The sequence below is a fragment of the Dipodomys merriami genome, unplaced genomic scaffold (assembly GCF_024711535.1).
Source record: "Dipodomys merriami isolate MVZ:Mamm:240054 unplaced genomic scaffold, mDipMer1.0.p SCAF_40, whole genome shotgun sequence".
Taxonomy (NCBI): Eukaryota; Metazoa; Chordata; class Mammalia; order Rodentia; family Heteromyidae; genus Dipodomys; species Dipodomys merriami.
The window spans coordinates 6,142,341-6,167,638 of NW_027205604.1; positions in this window are offsets into that span (position 1 = coordinate 6,142,341).

The window sequence follows — 25,298 nt, forward strand, 5'->3', positions numbered from 1 at the left end:
GGTTGGTTGACTTTTTCTTTTTCTTTTTACTTTTTTGACAAGGTAAGACATTCCCCAGATTGAGAAGAGTTGATTTCTTCTTCTAGTGTCTCTTGTTTCACTGGTGTTACACGTCCTCAGTTTTGGACTGTGTTCCTCTGGACCACAGCTTCCTGAGTAGCTGAGATTACGTGTGAGAGCCACTGTCACCTGTTTAATTTATATTCTTGATACATCTTTGGTATACTCTCACTAGATGATTATCACATGATGCTATATCATGGCTCAGAATTATTATATGTCTGAAGATTTTTTCTCTTGTTCATTTGGTTTTATAAATTATCTCCTCTTTGGAAACAATAGCTTCTACTCTATTGCTCCACCCACTTGAATCCAAAGATGTAATTAATGTTCTTATTTTCATAGTTACAGCACTATTGGCATAGATGTAGCCATACTTACTGCTTCCTGTGAAGTAATTGGAAACATTTCTCAGCAGTGAGCACTTTACTTGGAATGTCATGTTCAAGAATGATGCTTACTTACTCAGACAGGATCCGACATTTTTAAAGAATTAAGGTTGACTTTATGGAGCCAATGCTTACAAAGGTCACCTAGGAAAACTGGCCCCTTGCCTTGTCTACATGGTTCTCAGCCTGTATCCAGGAAACTTGGGCTATTTTGAGGACACTGAAAGGAAACAAATTTGATCGTATTTGTAAGTATTACAAGTGGAATTTGATGGTGAATTCTTGGCTTGGTTTCCTTAGTCTCCAGGGTCTTTCTAAAAGCACACTCAGGGATTCCTTATGAAAATTTTTGGTAAAGTTAAACAGGGCTTAAGTAGTAAGCTGACATTCTAGCTGCACTTATGTAAATAATCAGACACAATGTAATGGGACCAGTTGTACTCTCTGCTCAAAAATATCTTCCCTTGGGATTGTTTCTGACTAAAAGATGGGATCATAGAGAGAACTACTTTTCAGTGGAATCTTGTCTGTTTGTAGTATGACCTTCTAGTGTATAAATCCACCTATTTTTGTCTGAGCTATTTTACTATTCTTTTTTTTTTTTGTTGTTGTTTTTGGTTGTGGGGCTTGAACTCTGGGCCTGGGCACTGTCCCTCAGCTTTTCAGCTCAAGGCCAGCACTCTACCACTTGAGTCACAGCACCATATCTGGTTTTCTGGTGGTTAATTAGAGATAAGAATTTCATAGCCTTTCCTGCCCAGAATGGCTTTGAACTATAGTCCTCAGATCTCAGCCTCCTGAGTAGCTAGGATTACAGGCATGAGCCACTGGTGCTTGGCTATTTTACTATTCTTAATAAATGTGAGTATCTGGTGGCTATGCAAATTCTATCTCCTCTGATGCAGGTTTAACTGACTCCCACCTCTTAGTTCCATGCCCTTGAACCGCAAGTTTGGGTCTCTACCAATAGATTGGAGCAAATCCTGTCACCTCCCTAAGTTGTCCATGTTTACCAAGCGCTCAATCTTTTTAGTGCCCTTCTATAGGTAACCGGAAATTTCTACATTAACATTTCCTGTTTTCTCTACCCCAATTGCTGCCTCAGATACTGAGAACAAAAGCCAACCCTCCCCATCCCTGTGGGGAAACCACACTGTCTTGCAGAAGATTGCTTCTCCTGGGGTCTGAAGAGGGCCTGCTAGTTGAGCCTGGTGACTGGAGACAAATCATGGAGTACTTATCACTCAGCTGACCATGTGTGGGTTAAGTTTACTCCTGTACAAATTGTTTTCTCAACCACTAAGAAAGATGGTGCCATAACTGAGTTGCAAATGTTTTACAGGAGATCCAATCATGGCCATGGGTGATGTGCTCTTGACCCTTAAAGCTCCAGATCTTGTATCCTGAGCAGCACTGCTGGCTCTTTACTTTGATACAACTATTTTTCAGGCCCTGGGTGTTGTCTCTGAACTTTTGTGTTTAAGGTTAGGCTCTACCACTTGAGTCACATCTCCACTTCTAGATTTTTTTGGCTGGTTAATTGGAGATAAGAGTCTAATAGAATTTGCTGCCTGGATTGTGGTTTTGAACTGCAATCCTCAGATCTCAGCCTCCGAGTAACTAGGTATAGAGGCTTGAGTTACTGGCACCCAATTGAATATGTGTGTGTATGTGTGTGTGTGTGTGTGTGTGTGTGTGTGTGTGTGTATGTGTGTGATGGGTCTTGGACTCAAGGTCTGGGGTGCTGTCCCTGAGCTGTTTTTGCTCAAGGCTAGTGTTCTGCCACTTTGAGCCACAGTGCTACTTCCAGACTTTTGAGTAGATAATTGGAGATAAGAGTCTTTACGGACTTTAAGGGCTGGGTAGCTAGGGTTATAGGTGTGAGACACCAGTGCCCGGCTCATACAATTTTTTATATGAATATCTCTGGTTTTAATTTTAACAATCTTTCTTTCAAGACAATCTCTAGAATCCTAAATCAACCATTTGTTGACACTTCTCAATAGATGATCCAACTGCTCTTATAGAAGCCACACCCACAAAAAACCCCATGGGGCTAATTTTTAGATCCCCCCCTCCCTGCCCCACTTTACCTCACTGAGGAGCTGACACAGTAACAAATGATATTCTTTTTGATGTGTGTTTATAATAAGAAGGGATATTAATAAAGAAATGAGAACAAACATTCTGACTAATGCTGAGACCTAATTGTAGGTGTACAATGTCATCAAAGTTATCATCAATGGGGACTTTTTTTGATTAGGTCAAATAATTATTTTCCTACCAACACCACCAGATAATTTTGACCATAAGTACTTATGCATATACAAATAGAAGACACTAACTGACGGCAACATTAAACATAAAGCTAGCTGCTAGTGCATAATCAGATGGAAAAATTTAAATTCTGGCATTGGATATAGACAATAAACAAGTGATCCATAAACATCACAAATTATGATGATTTTTAAAAAAATGACAATAAAACAATGACATGATGAAGAAGAACAGGAAAAGATGAAGTACTCCTGGAGAGTTTCCTGGGATTGACAATGAGGTTGCATGCGATGGATGGAGAGGCAGGCAGCTTTTCCACCTGACTTCTCCTCGGCTCACATATGGGATCAAACAAAGCTTTCCACTTGCTCAGGAGCACTGGTGTCTGATGTGTTTGGTAGACTTTTTTTTATAGCAGTTTTGGCCACCAATCAGGAGTCAGTTGTATTTCATTCCAACTTCATTTGTATTTGCTGTATTGTCACACGAACAGACAAAACATAATTTTTTGATATAGATTACTTCTATGAAAATTCAATGCGATGGAAAAATGTCAAAAGGCATCTTGCAAACATATTTGCTGTTGGATTAGATGTGGATTAAACAGTTGTTTGAGTTATGGTAAAAAATTTAAAAAGGTAAAAGGATTTTGAAGTTAGAGATTGCTTCTCAGATGTCTATGTTTTCTTGTCAATTAAAGAAATGAAACTAGAAATATATGACAGTGTGTTGCTAAACGACAGATAGATGATACAGAGATATGAAAAAGGACCCACACTAAATCCAATTAGACTTGCCTTTGCCAAATGACTGGTACACTTATATTTTAGGTATGCTTTAGGTTCAGATAAAGGTATTTGAATTTTTTTTTTACCAGTTTCATATTTTTCTTTACCTGATTAATCATCTGATCCAATGCATTTTAATAAAGAGAACTATTATTATTTTTACTTCCCAAAATAACATTATACTCTTTGCATTAGTTTGTTAACTTTTTTCCTATTTAACACTCTATGACAACCTTGCTGTGCCAATAAACATATTTCCATAATATAATTTTAGAAGCTATCCTATTTTTATTGTGAAAATCCTGTCCAGAGGGGTTACAATTACATGGGTAAGGTAATTAGTACGTTTCTTATAAAGTATTGTTGCCTCCTCCTTTGTTTCCCCTTACCATCCTAACCATTCCCCCTCCCCCCCCAGCGCCCCCTCCCCTGCACCAAAGTTGAAAAGTTCATTTTTTGACATAACGTCTTGTACATCTCATTTTTGCAATGGGTCCACCTGTAGCCTTATTTAAACAATTTGTTTTTTTCCCTTCCCCTCCACAAATTATACCAACATCAAATACAGTGAAAATAGGGGTTATGCTGTGGGGAAGGGACATACAAAGCAACAAAGAAATCATGTTATAAATATGTTAGAAACAATAGCAAGAAAGAAAAAAAATTTGAATCTTTATCTTGGGGTTCATTTCTCCTAACATCAACTTATCTGACCATTTCTACTTGTCTCACACATATACTAGTTATTGCAAATAAGGGAAACCATGGGACCTATGTTTCTTTGGGCCTGGCTTACTTCACTTAATATAATTTTTTCTGACTTTCCATTTCCTAACGAATGGGGCAATGTCATTCTTTCTGATGGAGGCATAGAATTTCATTGTATGTATATACCATATTTTCTTGATCCATTCATCTACTGAGGGGCATCTGGGTTGGGTCCATATCTTAGCTATGGTAAATAATGCTGCAATAACCATAGTTGTGCTGGTAGCACAACTTTGTGATCATTTGGGTAAATGCCTAAAAGTGGGATTGCTGGGTCATAGGGGAGCTCTATGTGGAGTCTTTTGAAGAATCTCCATACTGTTTTCCAAAGTGGTTGAACAAATTTACACTCCCACCAACAATGCAGTAGGGTTCCCTTCTGTCCACATCCCCTCCAGCATCTGTTATTAGATTTCTTGATTATAGTCATGCTAACTGGGGTGAGGTGGTATCACAATGTTGTTTTGATTTGCATTTCTTTTATGGCTAGGGAGGTTGAGCATTTCTTCATGTGTCTATTGGCCATCCTTCTTTCCTCTTCAGAGAAGTTTCTTTTTAAGTTTTTTTAAAAGTAGTTTCTTTGAGGATTTGTTGTTGGGGGATTTAATTTTATGAGTTCCAGGTGTATTTTTAGATATGAGACCCTTGTCCGTTGTATGGCTAGTGAAGATCTTCCAATCCGTGGGCATTCTATTGATCTTGCTAGCTATGTCCTTTGCCATGCAGGAGCTCTGCAGTTTCATTCAATCCCATTTGTCCAACCTTTCTTTGATTTGTTGTGTTTCTGGGTCTCTATTAAGAAAATTTTGACCTGTACCAAGGAGACCTAGGGTTTTTCCTATTCCATCCTGTAATGTTTTCAGAGTGTCTGCTTTGACTCTGAGGTCTTTGACCCATTTGGAGTTGATTCTGGTGCAGGGTGATATATAAGGATCTAGCTTTAGTTTTCTACAAGGATTAACCAATTTTGCCAAGAACATTTACTGAAGAGTCTGTCTTTCTTCTATTCTATTGTTTTGCTCCCTTATCGAAGATTAGGTGGCTATAGGTCCGTGGGTTCATTTCTGGGTTTCCAATTCTATTCCATTGGTCCTGTCTGTTCTTGTACCAGTACCAAGCTGTTCTGATTACTGTGGCTTTGTAGTAGAGTTTGAAATTTGGTATTGATATTCCTCCAGTACAGTTCTTTCTTTAAGGATTGTTTTAGCTATTCGGGGTCTTTCCCTGTTCCATATGAATTTTTGGATTGCCTCTTCTATTTCCTTGAAGAATGAGGTTGGAATATTGATAGGTATCACATTGAATTTGTAGATAGCCTTGGGAAGTATTGCCATTTTCAATCCAGGAGCATGGGAGGTTTTGCCACTTTCTAAGTTCTGTTTTGATTTCCTTTTTCAGGTTTTTAAAGTTTTCATCATAGAGGTCCTTCATTTCTTTGGTTAATTCCTAGGTATTTTATTTTTTGTGTGGCTATTACGAATGGAGTTGCTTTCCTGATTTCAATTGCAATGGGTCCACTTGTATCCCTATTTAAATAATTTGGTTTTTCCCTTCCTCTCTACAAATTATACCAACATCAAATACAGTGAAAACAGGGGTTATACTGTGGGGGAGGGACATACAAAGCAACAAAGAAATATCTTATAAATATGTTAGAAACAATAGCATACAGAAAAGCCATTGATTTTTTTTCGTTTTTTTTCTTTTTTTTTTTTTTTATTGTGAAAATACTGTACAGAGGGGTTACAATTACATGGGCAATATAATGAGTACATTTCTTATCAAGCATTATAGCCTCCTCCTTTGTTTCCCCTTCCCATCCCTTCTCATCCCAGCCTCTGCCCCCACCCAATCCTCCTCCCCCTCCCGGCACCAAAGTTGTAAAGTTCATTTCAGACATAACGACTTATAGGTCTCATTGTTGCAATGGGTCCACCTGTATCCTATTTAAATGATTTGTTTGTGCCCTTCCCCTCCACAAATTATACCTACATCAAATATAGTGAAAGCAGGGGTTATACTCTGGGGAAGGGACATACAAAGCAACAAAGAAATAATCTTATGTGTTAGAAACAATCACATGATTGAAAAAAACATTTGAATACATACATATCTTAGGGTTAATTTCTGTAACATCAACTTATCTGACCTTTTCTGCTTGACTCAGACATATACTAGTTATTGCAAATAAGGGAAACCAAATCCATTGATTTGGTTAATTTTATACCCTGCTACTTTGCCAAAGTTTTGAATCAGCTTGAGTAATTTGGGAGTGGAGTCCGTGGGATTCTTTAAGTATAAGATCTTGTCATCTGCAAAGAGGGAGAGGTTTACTTCATTTTTCCCTACTTGGGTCCCTGTTATGTTTGCATCTTGTCTGATTGCTGTGGAGCTATCTTATTTTATTGCAACTATATTATGTTTTGAGTATTAACTGTGGTGTAGATTTTTGGAATTGTGTAGGTATTTCACATAATTGTGAAAAATGGTTATTTTAAAAGCTTTTTGTAATGGTTAGATATTTAGGAGTTTTGAACTTGTTACTGAAATAAACTCATAGACATAATTGCTTATGTCTCAGTAAAATGTAATATTGAACTATAATTACTAAATCTTCTGAATAAATTTGTGGGAGATAAATTTCCTAGGTGGCCAATGGCAGGTACATTTTAAGACATTTGATTCCTACAATGAGATTAAGGTGGGCTCTGTACTAAGGTGGACTGTCACATTTCTCTATGAGTTGACTTTGAAATTCTCTTTCTGAGACAATCAGATAATCAGAGAATACAGTATGGTGTTAAAGATTGTGTGTCTATAGATAAGAACTCAGGCTATTTGAAAGAAGAATGGTCTAGTAAGATAAGTAGCATCCAATACAATCCAGCAAAGATACTGTCACCTGGTGAAAACTTGCTTTTGTGAGTTAAAGTCTTTGAGTCTGAGATGCAATAGAACATCTGAGCCATTATGTCATGACTTTTTTTTCTCTGAAGATAGCACCTTTAAATTGAAGGGCTGTGGGTTGGAGAATGGGGACAACCTTGCTTACAGGAGTAGTCTCCTAGGCCAGCACACCTGGCTCTCTTTGTGAAGATGTCTCTATAAATTTGTGACTTTTTTTTCTTTAATCTACTATGTGATCACTTTAAATGCCACTCTTTGAAATGTCTTTTAGAGGAAAATAATTACATTAGCTACAAAACCTAGCCCTAGCACAAGCCCAGTCAGATTTTACACTTTTCTCTCATCTAGCTTTCCCTGAATGTCTTTTGAGCTGATAATTAGGTTTCCAGGGTTTTCTTTCTCATTAATGGCCCTGGTCCTGTCAAACCCCCATTGAGAGTGAGATTTATGTAAGGAAGAAATTAAATTCCAATATAGAGAGAAGAGCCAGGAATTCCTTCCACATCATCCGGTGATCAAGGTATCACTTGCAACCCGGTGCCTTGAAATGATTTAATAAGAACTTCATTATTGTCCCAAGTGCAACTAATGACTTCAGATTTTTAAAAAGTGTATCAGTTACAACTAATTTTTCTCTATATCTTTGCATTCAATAGCTTTGCCATCGTTTGCAATAGAATTCCTCAAGAATAATGGAAAGGTGAGAGCTGCATCTCTGAAGAAAACCATCTCCTGTGGAGGGCATCAGGCCCTTGAGCAAAGGGGGATGCATTTAGGCTCTGAGTTGGGCATAAAGTTTGACCGAAGCTCACAGGAAATGACTTCTCCTCTAGGCATCAGAACAGGCTTTTCAGAAGAGGTGACTTTCTGTACAACACTCCAAAGGAAGAATTAGTTAGGCAGGTACACTGGGCAGGAAGAGCACCACAGATGGAGGGTTGGCGCATTTGAAGAACTACAATAAGGACAACTGGAGAGTGGTGTGTGTGTGTGTGTGTGTGTGTGTGTGTGTGTGTGTGTGTGTTTCCTGGGGCTTGAACTCAGGGCACAGGTTCTGTCCCTGAGCTTCTTTTGGTCAGTAGTGCTATACTTCTTGATCCACAGTTCCTCTTAACAGCTTTGTTTTTGGTAGTCTCATGGACTTTCCTGTCTGGGCTGGCTTTGAACCATGATCCTCAGATAGCAGCCTTCTGAGTAGCTAGGATTACAGGTGTAAGCAACTGGTGCCCGTGAGAGTTGGAGTTTGAAGGAGAAAAAGTAGATGGCTGTTTGTGAAATGATGTGGGTTACTCAAGTATGATTGTTGCTGTAATCAGTTTGTCCTCACTGGCTCCACTATGACTTTTGTTACTTTCATGAAATAGTATTTGAATAATAGTCCTCTTTGTTGGTGTCTAGAATCCTTATTTACAAAACCATCAAAGGGTGTGGTGGAGAGTAGGGTCATTGCTGAGTATTCTGTAGGTATCCATGCTCTCCTAATTGCTACATTTAAATGTTTGTCACACTGCCCACGCTTTTCCCTGTACACTGCCTCCCCTTTTTTGGATAAAGAAGGAAACAGAAGCATGTGTGGCTGAACCATTTTCAGCCCGGAGACCTGGGATGTTGTCCAAGGGCCAAGTCTTTCATTGTCCTAGCAATGGCTTTGAACGGCTGAGCTACTTCGGTGGGCAGGAAAAGGCCGTGGAGAGCAGCTGGGGGCAGTTCCGGCGGGGTGCTTGGGAGAGGAGATGTGTGTGGGAAAAGAATATGGGGTAAGGAGAGGCCAGGTAGAAGGAAGCTGAGGAACTTGCCACAAACTTCCCAGGTGCATTGGAAATCTCCAGCACTCATTTACTCCTAAGGCGCTTGCAGTGTCGTGATACAAGGACAGGTAACTTGGAATCCCTCGTGGAAATGGTACATTGGAGGTTCGATCCATCTTTGGAGAAAACGAGTCTGCTTGTGAGAGTCAGGGCATTAAGATGGAGCTGAGATGTCGAAGACTTTGTAGGGGAATCTTTTGGGGTAAGGGGACCGGGGAGAAGGGATTCAGGCAGAAGGCATGACGGCAAAGGTAAGGGAGCCTGTGTGCCATGAGGAATGACATGGAAGTGCTTTGGTGGGACCAAGGTGGGGGGTGGGTGGGCGGGGGGAGGGCCTGCACAGCCAGCGGGAGACCCCCCAGGGCACAGGCCGCCTGTGGGGGAGGTGGCTGGGACTCTCATACATTAGTATGTCTGGGAACGCTCTTGCCTCGTGCCGTCTCCAGGCGAGGAGGGGCTTCCCTGCAGTGTTCCATGGCCAGCGGCCAGCCGTGCGTCTGGACACCGTCAGGTATGCAGTGTTCCATGGCCAGCGGCCAGCCGCGCGTCTGGACACCGTCAGGTAGCCCGGCCGGGTACCGGGGCGCCCTGGGAGGCAGTGCGCACGGGGTTGGTCCGGGGCAGCGCACAGCGGAGAGCCATACAGTCCTCGGGGCAGGGAAAGGAGGCCTGGTTAGTACACTGTCTGCTACCCGAGAGCGGCCCTTGAGACCTTGCCCGGGCCCGGCGCCCAGGGCCCAGAGCCGCCTCTGCCATCGGACCCCGGCCGGACGCCCAGAGCCGCCTCCGCCATCAGACCAAGGCCAGACGCCAAGGGCCCAAAGCCGCCTCCACCATCAGACCCCGGCCAGAAGCCCAGGGCCCAGAGCCGCCTCCACCATCAGACCGGACGCCCAGAGCCCAGAGCCGCCTCCACCATCAGACCCCGGCCAGAAGCCCAGGGCCCAGAGCTGTCTCCACCATCAGACCCGGGCTGGACGCCCAGGCCCAGAGCAGCCTCCGCCATTGAACCCGGGCCGGACGCCCAGAGCCGTCTCCGCCATCAGACCCGGGCTGGACGGACGCCCAGGGCCCTGAGCCGCCTCTGCCATCAGACCCGGGCTGAACGCCCAAAGCTGCCTCCACCATCAGACCCGGGCCGGACGCCCAGGGCCCAGGGCCGCCTCCGCCATCAGACCCAGGCCGGACGCCTAGGGCCCAGAGCCACCTCCGCCATCGGACCCAGGCCGGACGCCCAGAGCCGCCTCCGCCATCAGATCCGGGCCAGACGCCCAGGGCCCAGAGCCGCCTCCGCCATCAGACGGGACGCCCAGAGCCCAGAGCTGCCTCCGCCATCAGACCCGGGCCGGACGCCCAGGGCCCAGAGCCGCCTCCGCCATCAGACTGGATGCCCAGAGCCCAGAGCCGCCTCTGCCATCAGACCGGATGCCCAGAGCCCAGAGCCACCTCCGCCATCAGACCCGGGCCAGACGCCCAGGGCCCAGAGCCGCCTCTGCCATCAGACCGGACGCCCAGAGCCGCCTCCACCATCAGACCCGGGCCAGACGCCCAGGGCCCAGAGCCGCCTCCGCCATCAGACTGGATGCCCAGAGCCCAGAGCCGCCTCTGCCATCAGACCCGGGCCGGACGCCCAGGGCCCAGAGCCGCCTCCGCCATCAGACCTCCAAGCCTCCAAGGGCAGCCCGACCCCCGACCTTCATGAGTGGGGTGCACACCACCGAACCCTCCGAAGCTCCAAAGCTCCACAGGGAAGGCTTTTCCCTTCCTTCCCTTCCTCCTCTCTGCAGGCCTCTCGGCTCTCCACGGGCCTGCCCTGCCCTGCCCTGCCCTCCACAGGCTTTCCCCTCCTGCCATCTCTCCCTCCATGCCTACTACTCTCCCTTCCTTCCCAGGACCAATGGCTTCCCCGAACGGTTTTCCAACTGCCATTCACGCTCCACTCCCAAGCTGCCCACTGCCGAATCACTTCCTGACAGCTCACCAGCTGGGGCTGGATGCCCCACCCCTTCCGGCAGCATGCACCGCCCCTTCCGGCAGCATGCACCGCCCTTTCTTAGGCGTGGCCCCGTAGGGCGGCGACGTCAGCCTCTCAATGCCCTGCCCTGGGCTGGGCCTGTGGAGCCGTGAGGCCCGCCTATGCCCGCCCCTCCAGTAGGCCGGGCCTCGGGGCCACGCTGATAGTCCGGTCCGACTGATGATCAGAGCCCCGCTGGCTGTTACAGAATCAGAAAAAAGAAAAAAAGAAAAACGACAGTGGAATAGCAGCCAAAGCTGCGGATCAAGGCTCAGTCAAGACAGAGGAACAGTAGGTAAGCCTGAGGATCAAGGCCAGGTAATTCTGCGAGTGAGCCCTGGTAGTGGTTTGCAGACCAGAGCTGAGGAAGGAGAAGCTGAGGCAAGGGAACAATTAGGAGACAAGTGTGAAGGTCAGAAGTGGCCGAAAGAAGGGAAGTTAGAGAGTTTAAGTATAGCTTTGATTTCTAACCATTAGGGAAGCAGTTCATGCTCTTTATAGAAAATTGAAGCGGATACCTGCATATAAAATAACAAGAAGAGGCGCATCTCTCCCATAACAGTAACCCCAGCCTACTGTTATGAATCCTTTCCAGATGGTTTGCTTTTTAATGCAATCAGATCCAGGTAAGTAAGGTGAATTGTTCCAGATCAGGCAGGGAGCCAGGGAGTCAACTACACCTGAGGTTCCCATGTCTGCTTCTCCCTGGCTGCTTTTCAGTCAGCGCCGGGCCTGCTGGTCTGGTGGTGTTGCTGTGGAGCATTCCTGTTTCTTCCAGAAGGCCAGTCTGACTGGGTTGATAAATTTGTTAGTTGACACTAATATTGAGGGAAAGCAGGTCCTTAGAGCTCATTTCTATTAGGATATATAGAAGCTGTATTTCTTTGACAATCAAATCCCTTTTCTCTGTCAAGGTCTAGTCAGAAGAAATCTATGCTATGTGTTTCAAACATAGAGGATTAAATACAGGGCATTTGTTATATCAGTGCTGGAAGTTTGAGGACACAAGAGGGAATGGAGTGACCCCTCCCTCCCAATCAGAAACTTCGGGAAGAAGTGACTATCCCTAGATAAAGGGAAGAAAGAAAAGGCAGACATATTATCAGAGTTTGTGTCTGGGAGCAGCCCATTTCCAGGTACTCAGACCCCACCATAGATAGAAGATGGGGCTTATCAGGGTGGGGGAGTTTCTGAGGAGCTGGAATTGGTACTTGAATGTCTGAGATATTCCTAGCTTGTGTTTGGACTGCCAATGGTCCAGTGGGCAAAGGAGATTTGGGTGGTTGGTGTAGAGGGTGCTGGCAGGAGCTGGCCACTCCTAGAGAAGGAAGGCAGCTCAGGTTGGATGCAGGTGAGATGTGTCTCCTCCTGTCCTCTGCTTCGGCAGTGCCAAGTTTCTCGGGGGCCTGGAGTCCATGGTCTGCCTCATCATGACAAGCAGAGCTGAGGGTGAGAATGCAGCTGCAATCAGGGGTGAATAGTGGGGTGTATCTGCTGCTTCTCTGTGGGGACCCCAGAATCTTTGAATTCTTGCCTCTTTACCACCACTGGCAATGTGAGAGGAGCTGCTGTGCTTGCTAAGCCTCTCAAAGCTGGTAAGTTTAATGATCTCTTCCCAGGGGGGAGAGATTAGCTCTTTAAAAATTGTCACTGGAAAGCACCTTCAGTTACCTTCTGCCTGGCATTGCCCTGGCAGCCTTTACCTGAGAGCCGGGGTGTGGGATTATCTCAGACCCACCCCATCTTCTCTCTGCTCACAGGTTTCACCAGAGCAATCTCTACATCTGTCAGGAGAGGTGCCTTACAAAGCAATTCCATCACGAAAAAGGAATAATCACTCCTTTAATAGGAATGAGACATGGTTTTCTGAAAAGTGTGTGTATTCTTACATTTTAGTTTTACTATTTTTTTTTTTTTTTTTTTTTTTTTTTTAGTTTTCTATTTTCTGGTACTAGGTTTGAACTCAGGGCTTCATGCTTGCTTGCTTTCTGTCACTCTACCACTTGAGCCACACTTACAGTTTTCCTTTTGCTGGTTAATTGGAGATAAGAACCTCACAGATTTTCTGTCTAGGGTGGCTATGAACATTGAGGCTCAGATCTCAGCTTCCTTGAGTAGCTAGGATGGTATATATGAGCCACCACCACCTGGCTCACACTTGATATATATATATATATATATATTTTTGGTCCGGACGTGGGGCCTGAACTCTGGGCCTGGTCGCTGTCCCTCAGCTCTTCAGCTCAAGGCTAGCACTCTACCACTTGAACCACAGCGCCACTTCTGGCTTTTTTTTTTCTTTTTGCTTATGTGGTGCTGAGGAATCGAACCCAGGGCCTCAGGCATGCAAGGCAAGCGCTCTACCACTGAGCCACCTTCCCAGCCCACACACTTGATATTTTTAAGAGCTTTACTGGGTCATGATTGATTTAGAGCATTGTATATATCTGCCCATTGTTTGACAGATGTGCACAACCATAAAAGCATCACAGTTACTACAGCATGATGCTAAGGGTTTTCCTGTTTTTTTTTTTTTTTTTAAATTTTAAATTCCTCCTCTTGCACCTATCTGCCTTAATTCAGTCAACTATAATAGGCTTCTATTACTAGATAGTAACTTTTAAGGTTATAAACAAGGACAAAAATTCTGACTCAGAAAAATCTGATTGCTAAACCCATGTATATCCACTTATATCTCCTGTGGACAATCGTTGCATCCTCCCCAAATCCATGCACTGAAGACAGTGGTGTTTGGAGGTTGGGGTCTTTTGGCAGGGACTGAGTAATATGGCATGGAGCCCTCGTGGATGGGACGCCAGCTAGGGTCCAGTGAGAAAGCACCATGTTTGAGCTAGGAAGCTGACTCTATAGATGCGAATCTGTTGCTGGTGCCTTGATTTGAACTTCCAAGCCTTTAGACTGTGAAAAATAAAAATTGTTGTTTATAGTCCACCCAGCAGCAGCTGGCACAGAGGCCTAAATGCATAGACACCATTCTTCCCCTTTCAGAATGGGAATCCTGATTAATAACTGGAAGGGCAATGAGATCTCTAGGAGATTATTTTCCCAAGCCTGTCTTGCAGCTCAGTATTGCCATGTGAACTAGTTCTTATGAGTAAGATGTAAGAAGTGTCACATGAGACTCCTGGGAAAATGCTGAGAGGGGGTTGACTTGGAAGAACTCCCTTTGTTTTTTCCCCCTATGCCTTCCCGCTGCGCTGCGTGGAATGCGTTTGCAATGGCTGGAGGTCTGGCAGCCATCTTGGATTACAAGGTGACCTTGAAAATTGAAGCCATTTACTAACTTGGTTGAGCAGAGAGCTGGAGCTTACATCTCTGAGATCACCACAAAACATCATAGAAAACATGTACCATTTCCATTTGGACCTCTTTATGAGGCCTAAGTTTCAAATTGATTTAAATAACTGTCATGCTTTTCTGTTCATGTGCAGTTGAGTCTCATTTGTATTTTAACTTTTGTTTTCTCAGAGCAATCACACAATGCCATCTTGCTTTTATTTCCATTTGAATTATACCAGATGTAGATCTTCTTTGAAACCTTTATCCTTAGTTTTGTTAGGGAATCAGTCATGTTGCTGGGGTCAAGCCAATCTCCTTAAAAAACATTAAGTAGCAGTGGGTACCGCAGCTGTTTTGGAACATTCTTCCTGTTCTGGAACATGAGTTCTCTGAGGGGCTCTACCATAACACACTGAAACCCTGCTTGCCCTCGGTAAAGGTCATGACCACAAGATTCTTTCAACTTGTGCTAGAGGGACAGGGAGAATCTTCCTGATGTTTATCTCTTCATGTTAAAGAAAGAAACAATGAAGAAAGGACAACCTTATGTGCCGAAAGAAATTCATATGGTCAAAGATGAATCTCCTAGGCTAGGGATATGGTTTTGATTCTCAGCATGGAAATAGATGATTCCTATTATTGCCTTGGATGAGTTGCACTGCTATATTGCTCAGTTAGGTGGAATGTGTGTGAAAAGTTGAGGGCTCCTAGCTGTCTTGGCCACAGGGTTAAGGATCCACAGAACCCTGATGCTTTTGGGGTGCTTTCTGATGGCCTGGGCTCTAGAACACATTTTCCTCTCTTGCTTATAATAAGCTTTCTCTTGTAATGCCATGTAGTGTGTGCTATAAAATATAAACTTAATTAAGCTCTGTTAGGGGCTGCAATCCTTGTGGAAAGGGGAAAATGGATGAACTATAATAAAGAAGAATTGGCCAAGGCAAACATTTGTGCTATTTTTCACTGGCATTTCTGGAAATTAAGCCATTAAATCAGAAGAGCAGGTCAGGCTGCTTTGATATTTATTTTTCATTCCCGGACTGCAAAAATAACAGGTTTAACTTATAATGACGTAAAATCAACACCTACTGTGTTCCATTAATTAATTCTGGCATTTTATAAACAACATCTCCTAGGTCTGTCTAATATGATTTTTTTCCTGAAGCATATTTGTCATGATACCATAGTATCTTAGACATTTAAAAAAGATTTCCATATTTCCTCTCATACTCTGCCTATATTTTTTTTTTTTCAGTGAGGACAGAAAGCTGTGTACAATGAAGAAATTGCAAATTGTAGTACTACATTCCTATTTTTTTCATAGACATGGTGATTTTCCAGTTTGCAGTATTTTAGGACTATTGCATTTTACTACAGGCAGGAGCTTTCAGAATACTCAGACCATATTTATTTTAGCTTAAACTCTACAAGGGCTTGTTTCAAAATCATGTTTCTCAAAGTTCTTCATTATTTTCCAATTGAGCAAATTCTTTTTCTTTTGCCATTAATAAAATTTATATGTATTGGATTTACCTTGTTCTCCTAACAGTTTCTACCCTAGAGGATAAAAAAATTTCTGCTGTTTGCTTTTTTTTCTTATTTTATATAGTTTGTCCAATGATGAAATGTCTTGAAGTGCCCACCTATTATTCCATTAAAGTTTATTGCTTCTTTTTTCACCTCTTAATTTCCTCTTACTCCCAAATATGGCTGAGGTAAGAATGAAATGTTGAAGACTGGCAGTGTTTCTAATGTTTCCAAATTCTGTACCAGTCCATACTCAAGTGAAACACAAAATTCACAGAATAATCTCAAATGTACATAAAGACAATGTCTGTCTCGTGATGTCTGATATGGTATTCAGCTGGTAGATAGTAGCAATTATCTTGAGCAGGTTTGCAGTAATTTTAGCTGATTAAGTCCATGCAATTTGATATAGCCTATTTTCTCATTTGACTTCTAATCCATGTGTTTGTTTTTCTTTTGAGAGCCTTCTCTGTGGTCTGATATATAATGCTTTTCTTTTTTAGCCCTAATGCCATTTGCTTTATATAACTAGGCAAGCCAATACTGGGTATGTACATGTTTTCAAATGTTATTTCATCTTCTTAACTTGAGCCTTTTATTATGTTATAGTAACATTATTTTTACAGTTTTGACTTGATGTCTGTTTATCTAAGTATAGCTACTCTTAGTTCGCTTGTTTAATTGTGTCTCACAGGTCTTCCTTTATTCTTTACAATTTTAATCCTCTTAGGTTCACTAGGTTATTTCAAAGACTTGTCTTCAAGCTTAGAAATTCTTTTTTTTTTTTTTTTTTTTTTGGGTCCGGTCGTGGGGCCTGAACTCTGGGCCTGGGCGCTGTCCCTCAGCTCTTCAGCTCAAGGCTAGCACTCTACCACTTGAGCCACAGCACCACTTCGGCTTTTTTCTTTTTGCTTATGTGGTGCTGAGGAATCGAACCCAGGGCCTCAGGCATGAAGGCAAGCGCTCTACCACTGAGCCAACTTCCCAACCCTAGAACTCCTTTTTATGTCTGACAAATTCTGCTAATGTAGCTATTATATATATATATATATATATATATATATGTAATATATTATATTATTGGAGTTTTGTGCTTGCTCAACTTGCTCACTGAACTGGGCCTCTACCACTTGAGCCACTCTAGTCCTGTTTGGAGGTGGAGTCTCATAAACTTCTCTGCCAGAAAGTGCCTCAAGTCACAATCTTCCAAATTTCTTCCTCCTGAATAGCTAGGATTATAGACGGAAATCACCTGTACCCAGCTGTCCACTGTAGTTTTTATTTTGCTTGGTAAGTTCCTTAATTCCAAAATTCATGATATTTAAAATGATTTCTATGTTTTGGTTAAGTTTCTTTCATCTTTGTTCTATTTTCTCACATGTATGTTGTGTTTTGACCATATTCACTGATTTCTACACTTTCTATTTACCACCCTCCTCCTACTAGTACTCATACCCCAGCCATGACTAGTTTTATTCCTTGTTATTTATTTTTCTTTAATTTTAAGTTTGTTATTCAAAGAGGTTTCTACACATGCATCTACAGTGCTTTAATCTAGTTGTCTCCTTTGCTTACTCTCGCTTTCCTTATCCTACTCCCTCTATTATTTAAGAGTTTCACTGAGTTTAATTTTGACATCTTCATTCACAGATGCAATGCATTTCTGTATTGTTCACACTTTGACACTTTTCCATTCCTTTCTCCTCTAATTCATTCAGGCAGTACCATTAACTACAAACGTGTCTGTCTCTTTCTATAGATACATGGTTACATATTGAAAATCTTTTAAATATAGTACCTATGTGTAAGAGAAAACACACATCCTTTGTCCTTCTGAACTTGGATTTCTTTACTTAACATGATGCTACTAGTTCCATCTATTTTTTTGAAATGACATAACTTCACTTTCTTTATAGATGAATAATATTCACATTGTGTGTATATACTTGCATTGTGTGTTATTCATCCATAAATACATATTCAATTTTCTTGATCCATTTGTCAGTTGTAGGTCACTTGGATTGTTTCCATAGCTTGGACAATGTGAGTAGTTCTGCTGTGGGTGTGTAGATGCCTCTATTGTATCCTGACTAGCATTCTTTTGGTCTATGCCCAAGAGCAGTATAACTGGTTGGTATAGTAGATCTATTTTAAATTATTTTGAAGATGTTAAAAAAACTAAATTAGCTGGGCATAGGTGACTCATGCCTGTAATTCTAGCTACTAAGGATGTTGAGACATGAGGATTACAGTTCAAAGTCATCATGGGCAGGAAAATCTGTGACACTTATCTTCAATTAACCATTAGAAAAATTTGAAATGGAGCTGTAGCTCAAAGTGGTAGAGTGCCAGCCTTGTGCAAAAGAGCTCAGGGACAATTGCCTAGGCCCTGAGTTCAAGGCCTACAATTGACAGAAGAAAAAAAAAACACCTAGATTAAAAGGATCATTTATTTTTTATATTTCATTATTTAATTGTAAAATTATTTTAATATATTTTAGAATTGATTTTGTATGGAAACCAGTTACTGCTTTTCATGGGGTTGTACTGGTTTACATTCCTAATAGTATATACAGTTCCTATTTCTCTGTATCCTCATCAGCATTTATTATTTGTGTTCTTGCTGCTGGCCATTCTGACTGGAGTGACATGAAATGCTGATGTCACCTTAATCTACAATCTCTTTATGGCCAGGTATATTGGGCATGCATTTATTAGCTATATGTACTTTGTTTTTGGAGAATTATCTGTTTACATCATTTATTGATTGTTTGTGAGTTCAAGATTTTTTTAGCTTCCTTTATATTTTGGTTATTAATCCCTTGTTATATGTATAACTGGCAACACTTTTCTCTTCCATTTCATAGGCTCTCTTTAGTCACTGTTTCCTTGGCTTTTAGTTTTATGCAGTCCCATTTATCAATCCTTGGTATTATTTGCTGAGCTATTAGAATTTTAGTGAGGAAGTTGCTATGTATGCCAATATGTTCCAGTGTTTTTATATTCTTTCCTGTAGTAGTTTCAGAGTTTCAGGTCACATATTAAGATCTTTGATCCACTTTGAGTTGATACTCATATGGGGTGAAAGATAGGAAGTCTATTTCAGTCTCCTGCATACAGGAAATAAGTTCCCTCAGCACCATTTATTAAAGGGGTAGTCTTTTCACCAGTCTATGTTTTGGGCTTCTTTGTAAAGAATCAATGACTATGTAGATTATTGCTGAGTCTTCTGTCATGTGTGTGTGTGTGTGTGTGTGTGTGTGTGTGTGTGTGTGTGTGTGTGTGTGTGTGTGTATGTGTGTGTGTATGTGTGTGTGTGTTTATGTTCCATGATGTTTTTGTTGCTATGGCTTTGTAGGATAATTTGAAGACTAGGACTATGTTTGTTCACTCTGAAGATTGCTTTAAATATCAGCCTTCCATTTTGAATGATTTCCTATGGTGTCCTATGATTCTAGATTGTTCATACTTACAAGCGGGGCACAGAAAACCTATCTGAAAGCTACATGTGATTGTGATCTTTATGGAAATCTTGTTATGCCCAGTTCTTGGTAATCTTCCATGGCAGACCATGTTTAGTCTTTTCACTGGTTGAAGTTCCTCAGAAAAGAGCCTTTTACTCATTGTAAATGTGAGTCAGAAATATACCTGGAACTCAAAAAAATTATATCCCCCAACAACAAATCCTCAAGGAAACAACTGCCCAATAAATAAGTGGGTTAAAGGCTTAAAGAGAAACTTCTTTGAAGAGGAAAGAAGGATGACCAATAGACACATGAAGAAATGCTCAACCTCCCTAGCCATACAAGAAATGTGAATCAAAACATTGAGATACCACCTCACCCCAGTTAGAATGGCTATAATCAAGAACTCTAATAACAACAGATGCTGAAGGGGATGTGGACAGAAGGAAACACTTCTGCATTGTTGGTGGGAGTGTAAACTTGTTCAACCACTTTGGAAAGTACTATGGAGGTTCCTCAAAAGACTCCACATAGAGTTTCCCTATGACCCAGCAATCCCACTTTTGGGCATTTACTGAATGATCACAAACAAGGCCCTACTAAAGCTACCAGGACAACTAAGGTTATTGCAGCATTATTTACCATAGCTAAGATATGGAACCAACCCAGATGCTCATCAGTAGATGAATGGATCAAGAAAATGTGGTATATATACACAATGGAATTCTGTGCCTCCATCAGAAAGAATGACATTGCCCCATTTGTTAGGAAATGGAAAGACTTGGAAAAAATTATATTAAGTGAAGTAAGCCAGGCCCAAAGAAACATAGATCCCATGGTTTCCCTTTTTTGCAATAACTAGTATATGTCTGAGACAAGCAGAAATGGTCAGATAAGTTGATGTTAGGAGAAATGAACCCCAAGATAAGGATTCAAATATTTTTTCTTTCTTGCTATTGTTTCTAACATATTTATAAGATGATTTCTTTGTTGCTTTGTATGTCCGTTTCCCCACAGTATAACCCCTGTTTTCACTGTATTTGATGTTGTTATAATTTGTGCAGGGGAAGGGAAAAAACAAACAGTTTAAATAGGGATACAGGTAGACCCATTGCAACAATGAGATGTACATGACATTATGTCAAAAAATGAACTTTATAACTTTGGCACAGGGGAGAGGGAAGAGGAGGGAGGGGAGACAAGAAGGGATGGTAAGGGGAAACAAAGGAAGAGGTAACAATGCTTGATAAGGAATGTACTCATTACTTTGCTTGTATAATTGTAATCCCTCTGTATGGTATTTTCACAATTATATATATATATGTATATATATGTGTATATATACATATATATATATATATATATATATATAGAGAGAGAGAGAGAGAGAGAGAGAGAGAGAGTTAAAAAAAAAGAAAATGTGAGTCAGCTTCTAGCATCCAGGAGAATTGGCATTCCAGACATTCAATGTGGGACTTATTTCCAGAAAGGAAACTTTCACTTTGGGCTCTGACTTGTACCCATTAGTCCAGGGATGTGTTTCACTCTTTCCAGAGAGAAACCTTTAGTGTTATGTTGGTAGAAGTGATTGGCAGGTGCCATGTTGGGCAGAGAGAGGGAAGGATGTAATCTCCTTGTAGAGTTTCAATCAATGAACATTTAAAAACGCTTCCTTCACTGCTGCTTCCTGAGGTTCTAAGTATTATGATTTCAAGAGCCTTGAGGAGTTCAGTGCATGAATGGTATTGCCCTTTGCTTTTCCTTCTCCTTCTGCTGGTTGAATCAGTTTCTGCAATTCACTGCAAGCCTTTTTTTTTTTTTTTGGGTCCGGTCATGGGGCCTGAATTCTGGGCCTGGGCACTGTCCCTCAGCTCTTCAGCTCAAGGCTAGCACTCTACCACAGCGCCACTTCTGGCTTTTTTTCTTTTTGCTTATGTGGTGCTGAGGAATCGAACCCAGGGCCTCAGTCATGCAAGGCAAGTGCTCTACCACTGAGCCACCTTCCCAGCCCAAGCCTTTTCATTTGTATGTGTGATCATGAAATTCTTCTTTCCTGTGCCTTCTTTTCTTCACTTTTTTGACTTTGTAGATTTATGTGCTATGTCTTTGGGAGGTTGGGAGGGAAGGTGAGGGGCTAGAACTGAGGCTTGAACTAGAACCTCATGATCTTACTTGGCTTTTCCACTCAAGGCTGGCATTTTGAAACTTGAGCCACATCTCATTTCTGGCTTTTTGCTTGTAATTGGAGATAAAGGTCTCTCTGACTTTCTGCCTGGGCTGACTTCACATTCTGATCCTCAGATCTCAGCCTTCTGGAGTAGTTAGGATTACAGGTGTAAGACACTAGGGCCTGCCTAATGTGCTCATGTCTTTTATTAAAATATATTGTTGAACTTCCATTTCAGTAGGCTCTTGTCTCTTTAGCTAGGAGTGCTCTTTTTGCTTCTCTTGCTTACGCATTGTGCACCCTTCATGCCTCAGCCTAGATGGAGCTTCTTTAAGAAGTTTCAAATTTTGTATCACAACTATTCCTGTGTTTTCACTTCTTTGTATTTTACTACGGCCACTCTTTTTACAAAGTGACAAAATTTCCTGGTGGCCATCTATTCCTCAGTAGATTGTAGTCTCTGTAAGGACAGAGACAATGCTTGTCTTATTCAACCGTGGTAGAGTAGATACACCAAAGAGAAGACACTTTACCCAATCAACCCTACCAAAGCACAAAGATGAACAAGAGAGGAGATAAAAATGAATAAAACAATAAATTAATGAATTAATAGAAAGAGAAGAATATATCTTTATTTACCTACAATAATCTTAATACCAATAATAACTTCATACCTTAATACTAATAATAACCTTAAGTGTAAATCAATTAAAGACACCCATAAGTGAATCCCCATTAGATTAATAGCAGACTTATCAGGAGAAACCTTACAGGCCAGGTCACAATGGGATGATACTCAAATACTAAAAGAAAAAACAATGCTAACAAAGAATGTGCTACCCATGAATGCTGTCCTTCAGCAACAAAAGTGAGAAACTCATCACCACCAGGCTGGCTCCCCCAGAAACACTTCAGGGACTCGTACATGAGCAGTAAAAGATTGATAACTACCACCATGTAAAATAAGAAAGAAAGCAAAAGGGAAGAAGAACTAGGTTAGAAATTTTTAGAACAAGGTAAATCTAATACATATGAATTTTGTTAATGGCCAAAGAAAAAGAATTTGCTCAATTGGAAAATAATGAAGAACGTTGGAATACATTGCGTTCCTGGAAAGTCTTATAGTGTCTGATATAAAATAGGGATTAAAAATTCCTGATGAAGCTGAGCACTGGTGGCTTACACTTGTAATCCTAGCTAAATTAGGAGGCTAAGGATCATGGTTTAAAGACAGCATAGACAGGAAAGTTTGTGAGACTCATATCTAAATAGTTAACAAAAAGCCAGGTAGAGGTGTACCTCAAGTGGTATAGCATCAGCTATTAGTGAAGAAGCCATGTGAGAGTACACACCCTTGTGTTCAGGTCCTAGTACTCATGCACCAAAAAAATGCTAACTGGTTTACTACTCTGAGACAAAATTCATAGCACTGTGAACTGTAGCCACACATGTGAGGAGAGTCCCTGCTGGTATTTGCTATTTTCTTTGACACCATACCCCCAGGAGTGTGGACATCACAGACCCATCATAGCAATCTTTGAACTTAACCCAAGAAGCACATTTCCAACAAACCTGCTGGGAAGAGAGTAACACTTTAGAGGAGAGGTTTTCTGTCACTGTACGACAAAGCTCCGACATATTCTTCTGTTCCATTTTGTCTCCCACAGGATTCTTCATCTCAAATACTCTTTGAACAGCCATCATAACACCTAAATCTTCTTCTCAGTGTGCTGCATATAGATTAATATGTCAACCACCTCCAGCACACCAGGGTTTCAATCCCTGGCATCTCAACTTATCGATTTGGATCTTCTAACAAAATGCTCCACAACTGTGGTTTCCTTTTGCGCCACAGAGATTGCCTTTGCTAGGGAAATAGTTCAGTGAAAACCAGCACTGGGCATCTGGGAACTCACAGCCTGGAGGCCTAGTGATCAAAGGGAGGATTGTATGCTTGAAAAGCTCCACATGCTTAATTAATAATAAAGCCCTCAAATTAAGATCTAGATATAATAAAAAATGTGTTACTCTTTCACAAAAGTGAATCTACTTTTATTCCATGACAATTTTAGATTTTCATTGAAAGAATATTTTTTCTTCCATAATTACACGATCGTATTGTGTAAAGATATGGAATCAATCCAGATGCCCCTCAGTGGACAAGTGAATCAGGAAAATGTGTTATATACACATAAGGGAATTCTACTCATCCATCAGAAAGAATGACATTGTACCATTTATAAGAAAATGAAAAGACCTGGAAATAATTCTATTAAGTGAAGTAAGCCAGACTCAGAGAAACAGGTTGCACCCTTTTCTTCATTTGTGGCACTAGAATGTGCCTGCAAATCTAGAAGTAAACACACTGGGTAGCACCCAAGCAGTTCTGAATGAATTACCTGAAGTATAATAGAATCTATGGAGAGCACAAACAGTATAATACTTTAGAAAGACTAAGTCAAAGCCTACGAAAATAAATACCAGGAAATGGGTGCTTAAAACAGGGGCAAAAGGAGAGAGAGAGAAGAATGAAAAGGGAAAATGAGTAGAATGCAGGAAAGAATGCATTTTGAACTAAGAAAAATAAGGGAAGGCTTGAGTCAAAGAGAGTTGAAGAGGTTGGAGGGAGGACACAGACCAAGATGCATTGTACACATGAATTGCTCTTTAAATGGCAAAATTCAATATATAACTTAAAAATTAAGAAAAGTGAGGGAAGGCGTGGAGTGGGTGAGCATGTTAAAAGGGTGACCTTGATTAAGGACTACTGTTGAATGGCAACTGTTTTGTACAACTACTTAAAGAAAATAACAACTAAAAAAAAAGAAATTCATGCCCAGGGCAGACAATAAAATAAGGGTTTTGGAACCAATATGATAGATACTAGAAGAAGAAAGCTCGGATTGTTCCACCCTGGAAACAACACATCTTCCTGACTGACATTCTCCACCCCACTCCCCCTCCCACTCGCTGCTTTCCCTCTGGCTAGGTCAGTGTGCTCTGGTCTCCCTTCAAGTTTCTTACAGCTGTGACCCCTACAAGAATAATGTGCATTGTTAGGTCAGATTGATCTGTCTGTGTCAAGCACATCTATGCATAACTTGGGTTAGGGTGGGGTTCACTCCTTCAGTCCTGGTGGGGCTTGCACTCTAGGCCCGGACACGTTCCCTGAGTTTTTTGTGCTCAGTACTGTAACACCTGAGACACAGCTCAACTTCCAGCCTTTTGTTGGTTAATTGGAGATAAGAGTTACCTGGACTTTCCTTTCTAGGCTGTCTTTGAACTGCAATCCTGAGATCTCAGGCTCCAGAGAAGCTAGGATTATAGGCATGAGCCATCAGCTTTTCAAAGATTTTTTTCACCCAGTCCTGGGCTTAACTCAGGGCCAGGCACTGTCCCTGAGCGTCTTTTGCTCAAGGCTAGCACTCTACCACTTGAGCCACAGGGCCATTTCCAGCTTTTTCTGTGTATGTGGTACTGAGGAATCAAGCCCAGGGCTTCATGCATGCTAGGAAAGCACTCTACCACTGAGCCCTGATATTTTTTTTTTAATGTGACGTTGTAATGAGTTATGACAGTTAGAGGCATCATTTACAAGGGATGCTTGTTGCATTGTCACACTGCTTGGTAATGTGACTTTACCACTGCACACCAAGATATTGAGTCTTTGCCTTCTTCATCAAGAGTCTAGACTAGCTTTGCAACTTCCTTTCCTTCCTTCCATCTAGAGGAATGGATTTGTTCCTCTGTGAAGAAAGGAATTAAGAGGCAGAGGAATAGTGAAGTATAGTAAAGCATCAAGTTTGTCAACATTGAGAGTTGAATACAG